At 42.4% G+C, this 19444-nt stretch overlaps 2 long non-coding RNA genes across 2 annotated transcripts; one reads left to right on the top strand and one right to left on the bottom strand.

The window, feature by feature from the left end:
* Positions 1 to 670: 670 nt before the first annotated feature.
* LOC117511833 lies at positions 671 to 1006 on the top strand. Its single transcript, XR_004561097.1, has 2 exons — positions 671 to 750; positions 872 to 1006. It is a non-coding gene; the product is annotated as an uncharacterized LOC117511833 (long non-coding RNA).
* Positions 682 to 19030, bottom strand: LOC117511831. Its single transcript, XR_004561095.1, has 3 exons — positions 18864 to 19030; positions 10552 to 10558; positions 682 to 781 (listed from the first exon to the last, which is right to left on the bottom strand). It is a non-coding gene; the product is annotated as an uncharacterized LOC117511831 (long non-coding RNA).
* Positions 19031 to 19444: the final 414 nt, after the last annotated feature.

The raw sequence follows: 19444 nt of genomic DNA, 5'->3' as shown, positions 1-19444 counted from the left end.
GTGGCTATTTTTTGAAAGATGGAAAGAGGTCAAGGAGATTTCAATTGGGTGGAAACTTCCATTAGAGAAATGTTAGCCTTAATGGGCATCATATTTCGTGCAATACACATAGACATCCCTGAACCCATAGTTCCTGAAAGTCATGGTGGCTCTGGTGATAATGACAGAGATGATGGCGATTTAGAAGCCTATGAGGTTCAGGTAGAGCAGTTGGTAGAAGGTCCTCCTGGTGAAGATGGTGAGCCACCCATCCTTGACCTACATTTCACGTTTATTTTTGCCGGTATACAACAGCAACCTGATGACAACAGCAGTGAAGAACTAGATGATGACAACAGCATTCAAGAACAAGATGATGACAACAGCAGTGAAGAACAAGATGATAACAGCAGTGAAGAACAAGATGATGACAACAGCATTCAAGAACTAGATGATGACAACAGCATTCAAGAACAAGATGATGACAACAGCAGTGAAGAACAAGATGATGACGACCGCGTTCAAGAACAAGATGATGACCACAGAAGTGAAGAACAAGATGATGACCACAGAGGTGAAGAACAAGATGATGACCACAGAGGTGAAGAACAAGATGATGACAACCGCATTCAAGAACAAGATGATGACAACCACCAGCCTCAAATTGACGTCAATAACGATGACAGTGACAGTGACAACAGTTATGAAAATGTAGTACCTGGTCCCTCACAAAAGAGGTCAAGAGATGAAGATGATGAGGATAAAAGGAAAGTCAAACATTTAAGAAAGTACAATGAGACTGCTGACAGTGACAGTGACAACAGCTGTGAAGATGTTGTACCTGGTCCCTCACGAAAGAGGTCAAGAGATGAAGATGAAGATGAAAGAAAAGTCAAACATTTAAGAAAAAACAATGAGATCATTGATAGTAACAGTGATGCTGATGATGAAGACCCACTACCTGGTCCCTCACCAAAAAGGGCAAAACATGAAGATGATGAGAATGAATGGAAATCCAATCTGTTAACAAAAACCAGTGATGCTGACAGCACTCAAGAACAAGATAATAACCACCAGCTTCAAATTGACAACAAGAACAATGAGAGTGACAACAGTTATGAAGATGTAGTACCTGGTCCCTCACGAAAGAGGTCAAGAGATGAAGATGATGAAGATGAAAGGAAAGTCAAACATTTAAGAAAGTACAATGAGACTGCTGACAGTGACAACAGCTGTGAAGATGTTGTACGTGGTCCCTCACGAAAGAGGTCAAGAGATGCAGATGAAGATGAAAGAAAAGTCAAACATTTAAGAAAGTACAATGAGAGTGCTGACAGTGACAGTGACAACAGCTGTGAAGATGTAGTACCTGGTCCCTCACGAAAGAGGTCAAGAGATGAAGATGAAAGAAAAGTCAAACATTTAAGAAAGTACAATGAGAGTGCTGACAGTGACAGTGACAACAGTTATGAAGATGCACGACCTGGTCCCTGACAAGGGGTTAGGGGTTAGGGGTTAGGGTTAGGGTTCATTATCTTTATGGACAGAATTTCTAGGCGCAGCCAGGGTGTAGAGGGGGTCTGGTTTGGGAACCACAGAATCTCATCTCTGCTGTTTGCGGACAATGTGGTTCCTTTGGCTTTGTCAAATCAGGACCTTCAGTGTGCACCGGGGTGGTTTACAGCCGAGTGTGAAGCGTCTGGGATGAAAATCAGCACCTCCAAATCCAAGGCCATGGTTCTCGACCAGAAAAAGGTGTTTTGCCCTCTTCAAGTCGGTGGAGTGTCCTTGCCTCAAGTGGAGGAGTTTAAGTATCTTGGGGTCTTGTTCACGAGTGAGGGACGGATGAAGCGTGAGATCGATAGACGGATCTGTGCAGCATCTGCAGTGATGCGGTCGCTGTATCGGACCGTCGTGGTGAAGAGAGAGCTGAGTAGGGGAACAAAGCTCTCGATTTACCGATCAATCTAAGTTCCGATCCTCACCTATGGTCATGAGATTTGGCTCATGACCGAAAGAACGAGATCGCGAGTACAAGCGGCCGAGATGAGTTTCCTCCGCAGAGTGGCTGGGCGCTCCCTTAGAGATAGCGTGAGGACCTCGGTCACTCGGGAGGAGCTCGGAGTTGAGCCGCTGCTCCTCCACATCGAAAGGAGCCAGTTGAGGTGGCTCGGGCATCTTTTCTGGATGCCCCCTGGACGCCTCGCTGGAGAGGTGTTCTGGGCATGTCCCATCTGGAGGAGGCCCCAAGGAAAACCCAGGACACGCTGGAGGGACTACGTCTCTTGGCTGGCTTGGGAACGCCTTGGGGTTCCCCCGGAGGAGCTGGTGGAGGTGTGTTTGGATCGGGAGGTCTTGGCAGCTTTGCTTGAGCTGCTGCCCACGTGACCCAACTCCGGAAAAAGCGGAAGAAAATGGATGGATGGATGGATGGATGGACTTTCTATTTATTTTCCCTATTGTTGTTTATGGGGTAATATTGTGAACTTTGTGTACACATAATGAAATATTACTGGCTAGTGGGTTTTTGATTTATAATGTTACTTATACATGGTCCTGTTTACACCATACAGGCCAGGTTTACCAGGGTTGGTAACCGATGGCGTGCTGAGCATTCCAGCCTGGAGCTTGAATCTGTCTATGCCCATGGTCAGGGTAGGAGGCTGTGGCTTGTTAATTGTTCACCCATCACTCACAATCACACACTGCACCATAAATCCTATGGACATTTAAACCAGATTTCCTATGGACATTTAAAGAACCCTCTTGTGTGCAATAATACATCCGTGTGAGAGTAACCGGACTTTGTGCCACATTGTGGGACCAACATTTTCTTTTCTTTTGGAGATTTCGTTTCAAGTGCACTTTAAAGTAAAAATCTGCAGATTGTAAATACTGTAAATATTCATTGCTTTGTTCAAACATCCTTAATATATGGTACCAACACCAAACTAAAATATCTTATTGTTGTGTCGTTATTTACTGTCCATCACCTCCGAGACCCAAACCGATAATCCTGAACGCACTAGCCCAAAATCAGCATTTGTACTGTGGAGCGTTACACTGGATTTACATGCTACATAAGGGTACCAAAACATTTCTGCTGCTTTGAAGGTCCCAATGAGGACAGTGGCCTCCATCATCCATAAATGGAAGAAGTTCAGCTCCACCACCACTCAAGAGCTGACCGTCCATCTAAACTGAGCGATTGAGGAGATGAGCCTTAGTCAGGGAGGTGGCCAAGAACCCGATGGTCACTCTGTCAGACCTTCAGCATTCCTCTTTAGAGAGCAGAATCTTCCAGAAGATCAACCATCTCTCCAGGAATCCACCAATCTGGCCTGTATGGTAGAGTGACCATATGTAAGCCACTGCAGAGTAAAAGGCAGATGGCAGCCCACCTGGAGTTTGCCAAAAGGCACCTGACGGACTCTCCGACCATGAGAAACAAAATTCTCTGGTCTGATTAGACAAATATTGAAGTCTTTGCTGTGAATTCCAGGCATCATGTTTGGAGGAAACCAGGCACCATCCCTACAGTGAAGCATGGTGGTGGCAGCATCATGCTGTGTGGATGTTTTTCAGCAGCAGGAACAGGGAGCCTAGTCAGGATTGAGGGAAAGTTGAATGCAACAACATGTAGAGAACAGAGGCAGTTTCTCTAAGACTGCAAGGGAAGCTCAGCTTCCCCTAAAATGTCAAAAAATTAAATGGTCAATGATGTATAGTTTGTTATCATTTCATTGACTACAAATGTGTTGGAACACGTTCATCTTGAACACAAGTTCGTTCAGAATCAGCTACTTATCGCAAATCAGTTGACTCTATTTTGTTCACTTATCATAAATCTTTTTCTCATACGGTCTGTGGTCGGTGTATTTTCCTCTAGAAGCCGAGCGTCCGTTCACTTCAATGGGACTGCCTGGAAAGGTTTTTTTCATTGCCACCAAATGCGTCACTGAATAAAGTCACAATTTTGTCCCGCCCCCGGCCACTGAGCATGTATGGGGTTGAATGGAGCTGTGGGCAGGCCTGGAAGCTGGAGTTCTGCACAATGATAGGATGATCAGTCGAAAGGCTGAATCTGTTTTCATTGACAGCCAAGAATGTAAAGAATTAGTTTGCACATTTTTTCGTATTTATGCATTTTTAAAACCATGCCAAAGTGTTTTGCGTGCACTATAAATCAGTCTGTTTTAAAGGGGCACAGAGAAGCACACTGGATTAGATGTTATGTGAAAAGATCTCGGTGAGTTACTCTCTGCTTCATTCTTCAGTAAGTGTTTAAAAGTTGTTGCATGTTAATTAAGGTTCTGGTTTGCAACACAAAATCAAGGTATTCATGATTATAAGTCTATCCGGGCATATGTGGAAATAATCAGTAGTTTCTGATGTATTTTATTCATGAAAATTAGTGACGGAGAAAGCGTTTTGAACCACTGAATCAATATGAAGCAATGGTTCAGTGTTGTGAAGCTTTGATACAATTATGTATGGCAACATCTGCTGGCCAATCTTTAAAATAACATTTGCATGGAACAATGTCAGGAAACCGGTTCTGTTATGTACATTTGAAGTGTAGTTGACATGTAATGCCATGCTTTCATGAATAACTAGTAATGACTTCATGACTTTCTTTGCTAACAAAATTTTAACTATTAGAGAAAAAATTACTCATAACCATCCCAAAGACGTATCGTTATCTTTGGCTGCTTTCAGTGATGCCGGTATTTGGTTAGACTCTTTCTCTCCGATTGTTCTGTCTGAGTTATTTTCATTAGTTACTTCATCCAAACCATCAACATGTTTATTAGACCCCATTCCTACCAGGCTGCTCAAGGAAGCCCTACCATTATTTAATGCTTCGATCTTAAATATGATCAATCTATCTTTGTTAGTTGGCTATGTACCACAGGCTTTTAAGGTGGCAGTAATTAAACCATTACTTAAAAAGCCATCACTTGACCCAGCTATCTTAGCTAATTATAGGCCAATCTCCAACCTTCCTTTTCTCTCAAAAATTCTTGAAAGGGTAGTTGTAAAACAGCTAACTGATCATCTGCAGAGGAATGGTCTATTTGAAGAGTTTCAGTCAGGTTTTAGAATTCATCATAGTACAGAAACAGCATTAGTGAAGGTTACAAATGATCTTCTTATGGCCTCGGACAGTGGACTCATCTCTGTGCTTGTTCTGGTAGACCTCAGTGCTGCTTTTGATACTGTTGACCATAAAATTTTATTACAGAGATTAGAGCATGCCATAGGTATTAAAGGCACTGCGCTGCGGTGGTTTGAATCATATTTGTCTAATAGATTACAATTTGTTCATGTAAATGGGGAATCTTCTTCACAGACTAAAGTTAATTATGGAGTTCCACAAGGTTCTGTGCTAGGACCAATTTTATTCACTTTATACATGCTTCCCTTAGGCAGTATTATTAGACGGTATTGCTTAAATTTTCATTGTTACGCAGATGATACCCAGCTTTATCTATCCATGAAGCCAGAGGACACACACCAATTAGCTAAACTGCAGGATTGTCTTACAGACATAAAGACATGGATGACCTCTAATTTCCTGCTTTTAAACTCAGATAAAACTGAAGTTATTGTACTTGGCCCCACAAATCTTAGAAACATGGTGTCTAACCAGATCCTTACTCTGGATGGCATTACCCTGACCTCTAGTAATACTGTGAGAAATCTTGGAGTCATTTTTGATCAGGATATGTCATTCAAAGCGCATATTAAACAAATATGTAGGACTGCTTTTTTGTATTACGCAATATCTCTAAAATCAGAAAGGTCTTGTCTCAGAGTGATGCTGAAAAACTAATTCATGCATTTATTTCCTCTAGGCTGGACTATTGTAATTCATTATTATCAGGTTGTCCTAAAAGTTCCCTAAAAAAGCCTTCAGTTAATTCAAAATGCTGCAGCTAGAGTACTGACGGGGACTAGAAGGAGAGAGCATATCTCACCCATATTGGCCTCTCTTCATTGGCTTCCTGTTAATTCTAGAATAGAATTTAAAATTCTTCTTCTTACTTATAAGGTTTTGAATAATCAGGTCCCATCTTATCTTAGGGACCTCGTAGTACCATATCACCCCAATAGAGCGCTTCGCTCTCAGACTGCAGGCTTACTTGTAGTTCCTAGGGTTTGTAAGAGTAGAATGGGAGGCAGAGCCTTCAGCTTTCAGGCTCCTCTCCTGTGGAACCAGCTCCCAATTCAGATCAGGGAGACAGACACCCTCTCTACTTTTAAGATTAGGCTTAAAACTTTCCTTTTTGCTAAAGCTTATAGTTAGGGCTGGATCAGGTGACCCTGAACCATCCCTTTGTTATGCTGCTATAGACGTAGACTGCTGGGGGGTTCCCATGATGCACTGTTTCTTTCTCTTTTTGCTCTGTATGCACCACTCTGCATTTAATCATTAGTGATCGATCTCTGCTCCCCTCCACAGCATGTCTTTTTCCTGGTTCTCTCCCTCAGCCCCAACCAGTCCCAGCAGAAGACTGCCCCTCCCTGAGCCTGGTTCTGCTGGAGGTTTCTTCCTGTTAAAAGGGAGTTTTTCCTTCCCACTGTAGCCAAGTGCTTGCTCACAGGGGGTCGTTTTGACCGTTGGGGTTTTACATAATTATTGTATGGCCTTGCCTTACAATATAAAGCGCCTTGGGGCAACTGTTTGTTGTGATTTGGCGCTATATAAAAAATTGATTGATTGATTGATATTTAAGAATAAAATTAAACCAATAGTTTTAAATTTATCCTTTACTGTTGTGCAGTTGTTGAAGACATAAATATTCGGATTTTGAGCTGAGTGCCACTAAAAACCAGGAACTTTCCGGCGTGCTGACATTGGACAAGAAGAAGGAGGAAGTGGCGTCAGCTCGGGAACCATTATCTTAATTGTCCCATTAATTTATGGATTTTTCAACCCAGTGTCACGGCATGTCGAGATTCAGCAGCACGAAATATACATTAATCTACTGGTTCATGATATTGTCACGAAAAGCACCTCATTTTCGTCACGGCAGCACCAAATCATTCTAATACATTCCCTGATGGCTGCGCGAAATTAAAAGTGAAGCGGGGGGAGGGGGTGGTTATAGTTAGAGTTGGGGGAAAGAGTGGAAATAGAAATTGATGAAAGTGACTGATCTACTGTGACGACCCCTAACGACACCCACACGCCGCCCGGGGATTAGGTTCTTCCCACAAACATTATCACTTCTAATGGAAAAATGCTGGACTGTTTTGTTTTCGACTGCAATCACCAAAGCAGGCGCAAAAACTACCGTTTTTTTTTTTGTTTTTTTTGGTTCACAGTGGAGAAGGGAAGATGAGGAAAATGGGAGACGTCGTGTCATTAAGTGTTAGCCTACACAGCTAACCAGAGTAGCTGTGTTCTCTCGCCTGCACACACTTACAACAACTGAAGTCGTACATCAAGCAAGAATGGGAAAGAATTCCACCTATAAAGCTTCAACAATTAGTGTCCTCAGTTCCCAAACGCTTATTGAGTGTTGTCAGAAGGAAAGGTGATGTAACACAGTGGTAAACATACCACTGTCCCAGCTTTGTTGAAACGTGTTGCAGACATCCATTTCAAAATGAGCAAATATTTGCACAAAAACAATAAAGTTTATAGGTTGGAACATTAAATATTTTGTCTTTGTGGTGTATTCAATTGAATATGGGTTGAAGAGGATTTGCAAATCATTGTATTCTGTTTTTATTTCCATTTCACACAACGTCTCAACTTCATTGGAATTGGGGTTGTATTTTATTAATAATATTTTAGACGTGCCCCTGAAATTGCAATTGAAATTGACATAAAAAGCCTGCATGCTACAATATTACTCAAAAACATCCATGAATTGCAAGTTTGAATAAACCTGCCTTACATTAGACACTTTATTAATCTGTCTTTCAGGGAGGAACAATTAGCTCTTTTATTAAGGTGCATATTTGTCTCAACATTTTGCTAAATATTTATTTGATGTTTGTACATATTAGGCTAAATGTGTAAATACTTACCATTAACGAATCTCCAAAAGTTTTAGGTTTGACAGAAATTTGATCATGTAGTGTTTTGCCTTTTTTCTCCCAATTTTTGATCTTCATCTGTGGAACATTACTAGCGTTCCCATGCCAGTTAAATCAAATGTGATTTTTTTTTCTCCATTAAATAAACCAGTAAATTATGATGATACGCCTAATTTTAAATTTCATTATCATTATTATTAGTAGTAGTATTATTCTCATTATTATTTTGTCAGTCTACATGACAGTAAAAAGAGTTGCCAGCTGCTGGAAAATTATTGTAAAACACACAGGCACACAAAAAAGGGTCAGATTCAGTCACTTCAGCTTGTAATGTGAACGCAGCATTCTAAGCCGTCTTTACAAATCGGCAGGCTGTCTTTTTTGCAAACTTCATTCCACAAGTGGGCAGATTCAAACCCGTTTTTTACACCCTGTCTGTCTGCTTTCAAATGCCTTTTATTTCATTAACTGCCTTTTATTTCATAAACTGGCTGCCTGCCTTGTTTGCTGCGTGATCCACAGAGAAATGTGGCTCAGAGTTCTGGTTCTGTGCTGTGTCCTAAGGGGATGGATCCAACGCGGAGCAGACCGCACGGGAGGAGAGCGCCTGTCCACAGTTTCCTGCCACACACGGAGAGAATTCGGCTGCCCTCAGCTCAGGATAAAGCTGAATCCTCTCCATGTGTGGCAAGACATACTGATACTCATCTTCAACCGCTTTTCCGGGTTCGGGTCGCGGGGGCAACAGCTCCAACAGGGGACTCCAGACTTTGGAAGAAAGTCAAGGTGTAACAGACTTTAGCCCACGAACCAACCCCCCAAAAGCAGGGGCGCCTGCAGCTGCCTACAGGGGCCGCCAATTTGCCAATTATACACACAGTGACAAGAAAACCATTTTGCAGTGGACATAATTTTTTTTTCCAAGTGCTCATCCCCACGGTGCCACCCCTCCATAAATGCTGCCCAGGGCAACAGCCCGTATCAAAAACTGCCACTGGAGAGACTCATCACTCTCACACCGTATTTGAGCAAACTTTGGAAACATGAAGGCTTTCAACTGTAAAATAACTGTTGTGTGGGCCGCCCGAAGAGGAGGTACTGCTGGCTCACCACCAGAGGGCGCCCTGCCTGTTGTCGGGTTTCAGGCACCAGAGGGCGCAGTTGCCGGAGGAGTCCACCAGGAGCCCGGAGAAGACAGCTGTCACTCATCATGTCATCACCATCACTCCATAGAAGCCTATGAAAGACACCATAACTCTGCCGAGTTATCAGCTCACCCTGAAGGTATACCGACTCAGCCGTTTTGTGCTGTACACACATTCATTGTTTTCTGACGTCTTTGCAGTTGTGATTTATACACTCAACAAAAATATAAACGCAACACTTTTGGTTTTGCTCCCATTTTGTATGAGATGAACTCAAAGATCTAAAACTTTTTTCACATACACAATATCACCATTTCCCTCAAATATTGTTCACAAACCAGTCTAAATCTGTGATAGTGAGCACTTCTCCTTTGCTGAGATAATCCATCCCACCTCACAGGTGTGCCATATCAAGATGCTGATTAGACACCATGATTAGTGCACAGGTGTGCCTTAGACTGTCCACAATAAAAGGCCACTCTGAAAGGTGCAGTTTTATCACACAGCACAATGCCACAGATGTCGCAAGATTTGAGGGAGCATGCAATTGGCATGCTGACAGCAGGAATGTCAACCAGAGCTGTTGCTCGTGTATTGAATGTTCATTTCTCTACCATAAGCCGTCTCCAAAGGCGTTTCAGAGAATTTGGCAGTACATCCAACCAGCCTCACAACCACAGACCACGTGTAACCACACCAGCCCAGGACCTCCACATCCAGCATGTTCACCTCCAAGATCGTCTGAGACCAGCCACTCGGACAGCTGCTGAAACAATCGGTTTGCATAACCAAAGAATTTCTGCACAAACTGTCAGAAACCGTCTCAGGGAAGCTCATCTGCATGCTCGTCGTCCTCATCGGGGTCTCGACCTGACTCCAGTTCGTCGTCATAACCGACTTGAGTGGGCAGATGCTCACATTCGCTGGTGTTTGGCACGTTGGAGAGGTGTTCTCTTCACGGATGAATCCCGGTTCACACTATTCAGGGCAGATGGCAGACAGCATGTGTGGCGTCGTGTGGGTGAGCGGTTTTCTGATGTCAATGTTGTGGATCGAGTGGCCCATGGTGGCGGTGGGGTTATGGTATGGGCAGGCGTCTGTTATGGACGAAGAACACAGGGGCGGAGGATTAGCAGCAATCTTCCATTCCAGCTTATTAATTAATCAAAAACCTAGACAGAGCTTTAATTCATTTGAAAGCTTGTCTCTTAGTCTTGTCCATCCAAATTGGAAGTCCCAAAAACCAGTTTTATTTGTTATTATCTATCGTCCACCTGGTCGTTACTGTGAGTTTCTCTGTGAATTTTCAGACCTTTTGTCTGACTTAGTGCTTAGCTCAGATAAGATAATTATAGTGGGCGATTTTAACATCCACACAGATGCTGAGAATGACAGCCTCAACACTGCATTTAATCTATTATTAGACTCTATCGGCTTTGCTCAAAAAGTAAATGAGTCCACCCACCACTTTAATCATATTTTAGATCTTGTTCTGACTTATGGTATGGAAATAGAAGACTTAACAGTATTCCCTGAAAACTCCCTTTTGTCTGATCATTTTTTAACAACATTTACATTTACCCTGATGGACTACCCTGCAGTGGGGAATAAGTTTCATTACACTAGAAGTCTTTCAGAAAGCGCTGTAACTAGGTTTAAGGATATGATTCCTTCTTTATGTTCTTTAATGTCATATACCAACACAGAGCAGAGTAGCTACCTAAACTCTGTAAGGGAGTTAGAGTATCTTGTCAATAGTTTTACATCCTCATTGAAGACAACTTTGGATGCTGTAGCTCCTCTGAAAAAGAGAGCTTTAAATCAGAAGTGTCTGACTCCGTGGTATAACTCACAAACTCGTAGCTTAAAGCAGATAACCCGTAAGTTGGAGAGGAAATGGCGTCTCACTAATTTAGAAGATCTTCACTTAGCCTGGAAAAAGAGTTTGTTGCTCTATAAGAAAGCCCTTCATGAAGCTAGGACATCTTTCTACTCATCACTAATTGAAGAAAATAAGAACAACCCCAGGTTTCTTTTCAGCACTGCAGCCAGGCTGACAAAGAGTCAGAGCTCTATTGAGCTGAGTATTCCATTAACTTTAACTAGTAATGACTTCATGACTTTCTTTGCTAACAAAATTTTGACTATTAGAGAAAAAATTACTCATAACCATCCCAAAGATGTATCGTTATCTTTGGCTGCTTTCAGTGATGCCGGTATTTGGTTAGACTCTTTCTCTCCGATTGTTCTGTCTGAGTTATTTTCATTAGTTACTTCATCTAAACCATCAACATGCTTATTAGACCCCATTCCTGCCAGGCTGCTCAAGGAAGTCCTACCATTATTTAATGCTTCAATCTTAAATATGATCAATCTATCTTTGTTAGTTGGTTATGTACCACAGGCCTTTAAGGTGGCAGTAATTAAACCATTACTTAAAAAGCCATCACTTGACCCAGCTATTTTAGCTAATTATAGGCCAATCTCCAACCTTCCTTTTCTCTCAAAGATTCTTGAGAGGGTAGTTGTAAAACAGCTAACTGATCACCTGCAGAGGAATGGTCTATTTGAAGAGTTTCAGTCAGGTTTTAGAATTCATCATAGTACAGAAACAGCATTAGTGAAGGTTACAAATGATCTTCTTATGGCTTCGGACAGTGGACTTATCTCTGTGCTTGTTCTGTTGGACCTCAGTGCTGCTTTTGATACTGTTGACCATAAAATTTTATTACAGAGATTAGAACATGTCATAGGTATTAAAGGCATTGCGCTGCGGTGGTTTGAATCATATTTGTCTAATAGATTACAGTTTGTTCATGTAAATGGGGAATCTTCTTCACAGACTAAAGTTAATTATGGAGTTCCACAGGGTTCTGTGCTAGGACCAATTTTATTCACTTTATACATGCTTCCCTTGGGCAGTATTATTAGACGGTATTGCTTAAATTTTCATTGTTACGCAGATGATACCCAGCTTTATCTATCCATGAAGCCAGAGGATACACACCAATTAGCTAAACTGCAGGATTGTCTTACAGACATAAAGACATGGATGACCTCTAATTTCCTGCTTTTAAACTCAGATAAAACTGAAGTTATTGTACTTGGCCCCACAAATCTTAGAAGCATGGTGTCTAACCAGATCGTTACTCTGGATGGCATTTCCCTGATCTCTAGTAATACTGTGAGAAATCTTGGAATTATTTTTGATCAGGATATGTCATTCAAAGCGCATATTAAACAAATATGTAGGACTGCCTTTTTGCATTTACGCAATATCTCTAAAATCAGAAAGGTCTTGTCTCAGAGTGATGCTGAAAAACTAATTCATGCATTTATTTCCTCTAGGCTGGACTATTGTAATTCATTATTATCAGGTTGTCCTAAAAGTTCCCTAAAAAGCCTTCAGTTGGTTCAGAATGCTGCAGCTAGAGTACTGACGGGGACTAGCAGGAGAGAGCATATCTCACCCGTGTTGGCCTCCCTTCATTGGCTTCCTGTTAATGCTAGAATAGAATTTAAAATTCTTCTTCTTACTTATAAGGTTTTGAATAATCAGGTCCCATCTTATCTTAGGGACCTCGTAGTACCATATTACCCCATTAGAGCGCTTCGCTCTCAGACTGCGGGCTTACTTGTAGTTCCTAGGGTTTGTAAGAGTAGAATGGGAGGCAGAGCCTTCAGCTTTCAGGCTCCTCTCCTGTGGAACCAGCTCCCAATTCAGATCAGGGAGACAGATACCCTCTCTACTTTTAAGATTAGGCTTAAAACTTTCCTTTTCGCTAAGGCTTATAGTTAGGGCTGGATCGGGTGACCCTGGACCATCCCTTGGCTATGTTGCTTTAGACGTAGACTGTGGGGGGGTTCCCATGATGCACTGTTTCTTTCTCTTTTTGCTCCGTATGCATCACTCTGCATTTAATCATTAGTGATCGATCTCTTTTTCCTGGTTCTTTCCCTCAGCCCCAACCAGTCTCAGCAGAAGACTGCCCCTCCCTGAGCCTGGTTCTGCTGGAGGTTTCTTCCTGTTAAAAGGGAGTTTTTCCTTCCCACTGTGGCCAAGTGCTTGCTCATAGGGGGTCGTTTTGACCGTTGGGGTTTTTCATAATTATTGTATGGCCTTGCCTTGCAATGTGGAGCGCCTTGGGGCAACTGTTTGTTGTGATTTGGCGCTATATAAGAAAAAAGTTGATTGATTGATTGATTGAATGCACAGAGATACTGTGACGAGATCCTGAGGCCCATTGTTGTGCCATACATCCAAGAACATCACCTCATGTTGCAGCAGGATAATGCACGGCCCCATGTTGCAAGGATCTGTACACAATTCTTGGAAGCTGAAAATGTCCCAATTCTTGCATGGCCGGCATACTCACCGGACATGTCACCCTTTGAGCATGTTTGGGATGCTCTGGACCGGCGTATACGACAGCGTGTACCAGTTCCTGCCAATATCCAGCAACTTCGCACAGCCATTGAAGAGGAGTGGACCAACATTCCACAGACCACAATTGACAACCTGATCAACTCTATGCGAAGGAGATGTGTTGCACTGCATGAGGCAAATGGTGGTCACACCAGATACTGACTGGTATCCCCCCCCAATAAAACAAAACTGCACCTTTCAGAGTGGCCTTTTATTGTGGGCAGTCTAAGGCACACCTGTGCACTAATCATGGTGTCTAATCAGCATCTTGATATGGCACACCTGTGAGGTGGGATGGATTATCTCAGCAAAGGAGAAGTGCTCACTATCACAGATTTAGACTGGTTTGTGAACAATATTTGAGGGAAATGGTGACATTGTGTATGTGGAAAAAGTTTTAGATCTTTGAGTTCATCTCATACAAAATGGGAGCAAAACCAAAAGTGTTGCGTTTATATTTTTGTTGAGTATACTTGCAGCTTGTAGCCGAGTTTGTGGAAGTTGGAGGAGTTGGCGTCTCCACTCCTAACTTCTGATTTAGTAAGTATAACAATTCACACTGCATGTCCTCCAGTTTTCCTCTGCACTCTGGGAGTATCTGGATTTATTCCAACAAGAGGATTTCTGTGAGTTTGCTGACTGTTTACTGGGTGTTCACACACCCACCCCGTAACCTGTCTCTTTCACTACCAGCAGTACCGGATCTGACAGCTGGAAGCGGTGGCCACCTGGGGACTCAGGACTTGGCGGCTCCGGTGTGTTGCAGGTCTCCGTTGGCGGTGGAACATCGTGGGTCCCGGCTCTTCTCTGGTTAGGCGTCTCCTACCCTCGGGCCTGCCCACGCGTCATCTTTGGATATTGACAGACTAAAAGCATTATTTGACCTGTTGTGCACATTTGCAGCAATAAATTGTATTTATTGGATTCTCTATTGGCCGTTCATTTACGCTCCCTGGTGTGGGTCTGTACATTTCACTTTCCCAAACAGGATAACTCGGCCACATCATGGATTCCAAGGGGCACATTCCACCGTTGAACAACCAATGGAGATGCAAGGTGCGTAGGCTCCAGCAGGAGGCGTGTTGGGTGAGTTGCAGCAGATTCTAACCACCCTCACTACTCGGCTGGATTTACTGACCGAGCAGAATATACTGCTCAATCGTAGGATGGAGGCTCTCACCGCTCAGGTGGAAGCGTGCGGACAGGGCGCGGCTGCAGCTCCTCCTCCTGCAGATCTGTTGCAGAACAGAGACCCTCCTGTGGTCATTCAACGGATCCCCCCCCCATCCCCTGAAGCATACATTAGCCCCCCGGAACCGTACGGGGGTTGTGTCAAGACGTGCGCGGACTTCTTAATGCAGTGCTCGCTCGTCTTTGCACAACGCCCCGTGATGTATGCGTCAGACCAGAGCCGGGTGGCTTATGTTAGAAATTTGCTTCGAGGCGAGGCGCGTGCCTAGGCTACGGCGCTCTGGGAACAGAATTCACGGCTCCTAGTGACATACACTGGGTTTATTCAGGAGTTCAGACAGGTGTTCGATCATCCCAACCAAGGCGAGACTGCTTCAAATGTGCTACTGTCAATCCGACAGGGGTGCAGGAGCGCAGCTGAGTATGCCGTCGACTTCCGCGTCGCGGCAGCTAGAACCAGCTAGAATACGGTAGCGCTCCACACCGCCTTTGTAAACGGGCTGTTTCCGGCCCTTAAGGAGCACCTGGTGACCAAGGATCAGCCGCGGGATTTAGATGGGCTTATCAACCGATTAGACAATCGATTAGAGGAACATCGACAGGAGTGAGATGAAGGACGTGGCCGGGCGTGCGCCGTCCCTCTCCCTTTCAGGACCGAAGCAGGGATCTGCAGCTTGGCAGCGGACCAGGACAGTGTGTAAAACAGATATATTGCGTGCCCATCATGTCCACATCACAAACTAAAATATGTTGTAGCGAATGCAAACAAACTGGCCACAAATAAAGCGTTTTCATTACATCTGCTTTGCAGCTGATTTGCGGACAATCTGTGAATGCATAACAAACACGTCACGTAAACCCAAAGTACTATATGTGGCAGAAAGCGACATACCTGCCAGTCAGTGCTGGTCCAGCTGTGTAAATCCACAAAGACATAGCTGCTGCAATCCAGGACTTTTATTTAACACCAACAAAAGGAAGAGTTGCTGTTTAGAGTTGCTGTTGCTGTGTCCTATAAGGTGTTGAGTTGAATACCAGTTATAACCATGCCACTCAAATTATACAGTATCTGAACAGTAAAATATATATAATTGTTTATGACTAACAATGGAAATTTTCAACTTGCAGCTCAAGAGTGCTAATGAAAAAACAAGATGGGGAGGACAAGGCAACCAGGTACCAGAAGAATGCCCCAATCAATACCTTGACTGCATACACCCCTGGAATGGAATGGGAAGGATACAGCAACAAGCATTGTCAGGGGCGGCTCGTACGCTTGGGCTCTTGTTTATCTTTGGCAGTCAGGGCAAGTCAGGAACCACCAAAAGCAGCCTTGCCACAAATTTACAGAGTTGTCATGGCAGCTGTAACAAGTATCACATCAGTGGACAGTACTACCATCATTTCTACAATTGTGCCATAATCCAAAGCTGTCCTATCCAAGCAGAATCAAAGAAGTATAGACGGGACCATCCTGAACTTTTTCGTGACCCAGATTACAGGTTTGAAAAACTAACAATCATGCAAATCTGTTTCTTCTTTTTTTTTTTTTTTTTTTTGGCAGGGGGCAGTCACAGTAGAGAGGCACCGTGATGTCTGGTCTCTCTCTGGCTGCTAATCCAACATGGCAGAATCCACTCCAAAACAGCTTAGTTTCTGTGTAAGTCTAACATGTCTATCATATATTATATTGTATCTGACGTACTGTCATACTTCTATGTGATTAAAAACTTAGTGTTTTCTCATGTGAATTTCCTCAGGAAATGTATTGATTGTAATATGTTTGTGTTAAACTGTTCAGTTTCGCTCTTAAAAATGATGTGTGTGTTCAATTGCATTATCGTATCTGACTAATGTCATACTGAGTCTTCAAATCTATGTGATTAAAAACTTACAATATTTTTCATAGGAATTTTCTCAGGGAATTTATTAATAGTAATGTGTTTGTGTTAAAGCTGTCCACAGTTTTGCTCTTAAATATGATGATGTATTATTAATTGTATGTAGATGTCTAAAAGATTGTAGCTTTTGTTTCAAGTGGAGATTTATGTTAAGTTTAATTTATTTTTGTATGTAGGTCAATAGATGAAATTATTTAGGGTTCATTATTATGTCTAGAAGAGGTAAAAGTCCCTTCGGCTTCTCCCTTATTTGCACTCGGGGTCGCCACAGCAAATCCAAGGTGGATCTGCATGTTGATTTGGCACAGGTTTTACGCCGGATGCCCTTCCTGATGCAACTCCACATTACATGGAGAAATGTGGCAGGGGTGGGATTTGAACCCAGAACCTTCCGAACTGAAACCAAGCGCATTATCCACTTGGCCACCACCCCTGCTATTATTATTATTATTTCTAGAAGATTTATTCTTATTTTGTTTGTACATTTTTTGGGGTAGGGTATACCACGAAAGAAATCTTTTGTAAATGAAGTTGAAAATTTTTCATTTTATGTGCTTTTTATTTTTGAGCAATGATGTTTATTCATTCTGTAAAGATGCATTCCATCATTTAATCTGTTATCAATTAAGTGATTTCAAAAGTTTCTGCATTATTGATTGAACATCAAGAACTACAGCAAAACGGAATATGGACGAATTGAGGTTCAAAAATTTTCGACAGTTTAAAAGTCCTGATGAAGCCTAGTTGCAGGAACGAGGCTGCGCGAAGGTTAAATGATGCCAACAAAAGTTAACAAAAGTCCAGATTTCTTGTTACGTTAGGGCTTCGTTGCCCTTTGTTAAGTGCCGTGTGACCGGAGTAGACAGAAGCATGCAAAAAAGAACTTTGATATTACAACATAAGTGTCATTGTTTGTCTATTATTCTTGCTTTCAATGCATCGAAAACCAGTCAAAATGACTCACAACACACGCTGCCTCAGGTTATAATTGAAATAATGATTTTTGTGTGTGTGTGTGTGTGTGCGTGTGTGTATGTGTGTGTGTGTGTGTGTGTGTGTATCATTCCTCTTAACTTGTTCATAAAATTATAACAATTGCTTGTTTCAAATGTCCAAAATACATGCTTGAATTGCCTCAGATTGCAGGAAAATACACCTTCAATGTTGAAATATTCCAGGGGGACATGCCCTCGCACCCCCCCATAGTCAACCCCCCATAATAAAGCTGGATCCGCCACTGCTTCTGATTCTTAAATCAAAGTATTGTTTATTTACACACTTAAATCTCTCTCTCTCTCTCTCTCTCTCTCTCTCTCTCTCTCTCTCTCTCTTAATGTCAGAATTCATGTAAAAATGAATTTCAGAATTCCACTTAATATCAAATACCTTGAATATCAATAGGGCTTCTTTAATCTCTAGTTCAATACTTTATAATTTTTCATCTCTTATTCTTTTTCCTTAAATATTACACTGTTGTTCTCACACATTTGTATGTGACACATTTGTTGCCAGTGCAGTGATTAGCACACCAGCTTTGAGAAGACAATTTTTCTGTGGCTATTTTTTGAAAGATGGAAAGAGGTCAAGGAGATTTCAATTGGGTGGAAACTGCCATTAGAGAAATGTTAGCCTTAATGGGCATCATATTTCGTGCAATACACATAGACATGCCTGAACCCATAGTTCCTGAAAGTCATGGTGGCTCTGGTGATAATGACAGAGATGATGGCGATTTAGAAGCCTATGAGGTTCAGGTAGAGCAGTTGGTAGAAGGTCCTCCTGGTGAAGATGGTGAGCCACCCATCCTTGACCTACATTTCACGTTCATTTTTGCCGGTATACAACAGCAACCTGATGACAACAGCAGTGAAGAACTAGATGATGACAACAGCATTCAAGAACAAGATGATGACAACAGCAGTGAAGAACAAGATGATAACAGCAGTGAAGAACTAGATGATGACAACAGCATTCAAGAACAAGATGATGACAACAGCAGTGAAGAACAAGATGATGACGACCGCGTTCAAGAACAAGATGATGACCACAGAAGTGAAGAACAAGATGATGACCACAGAGGTGAAGAACAAGATGATGACCACAGAGGTGAAGAACAAGATGATGACAACCGCATTCAAGAACAAGATGATGACAATAGTGTTGAAGAACAAGATGATGACAACCACCAGCCTCAAATTGACGTCAATAACGATGACAGTGACAGTGACAACAGTTATGAAAATGTAGTACCTGGTCCCTCACAAAAGAGGTCAAGAGATGAAGATGATGAGGATAAAAGGAAAGTCAAACATTTAAGAAAGTACAATGAGACTGCTGACAGTGACAGTGACAACAGCTGTGAAGATGTTGTACCTGGTCCCTCACGAAAGAGGTCAAGAGATGAAGATGAAGATGAAAGAAAAGTCAAACATTTAAGAAAAAACAATGAGATCATTGATAGTAACAGTGATGCTGATGATGAAGACCCACTACCTGGTCCCTCACCAAAAAGGGCAAAACATGAAGATGATGAGAATGAATGGAAATCCAATCTGTTAACAAAAACCAGTGATGCTGACAGCACTCAAGAACAAGATAATAACCACCAGCTTCAAATTGACAACAAGAACAATGAGAGTGACAACAGTTATGAAGATGTAGTACCTGGTCCCTCACGAAAGAGGTCAAGAGATGAAGATGATGAAGATGAAAGGAAAGTCAAACATTTAAGAAAGTACAATGAGAGTGCT

The sequence above is a fragment of the Thalassophryne amazonica genome, chromosome 6 (genome assembly GCF_902500255.1).
Source record: "Thalassophryne amazonica chromosome 6, fThaAma1.1, whole genome shotgun sequence".
NCBI classification, from domain to species: domain Eukaryota; kingdom Metazoa; phylum Chordata; class Actinopteri; order Batrachoidiformes; family Batrachoididae; genus Thalassophryne; species Thalassophryne amazonica.
Note: the sequence above shows the minus strand (reverse complement) of the source record. Positions and strands in the feature narration are given on the sequence as shown.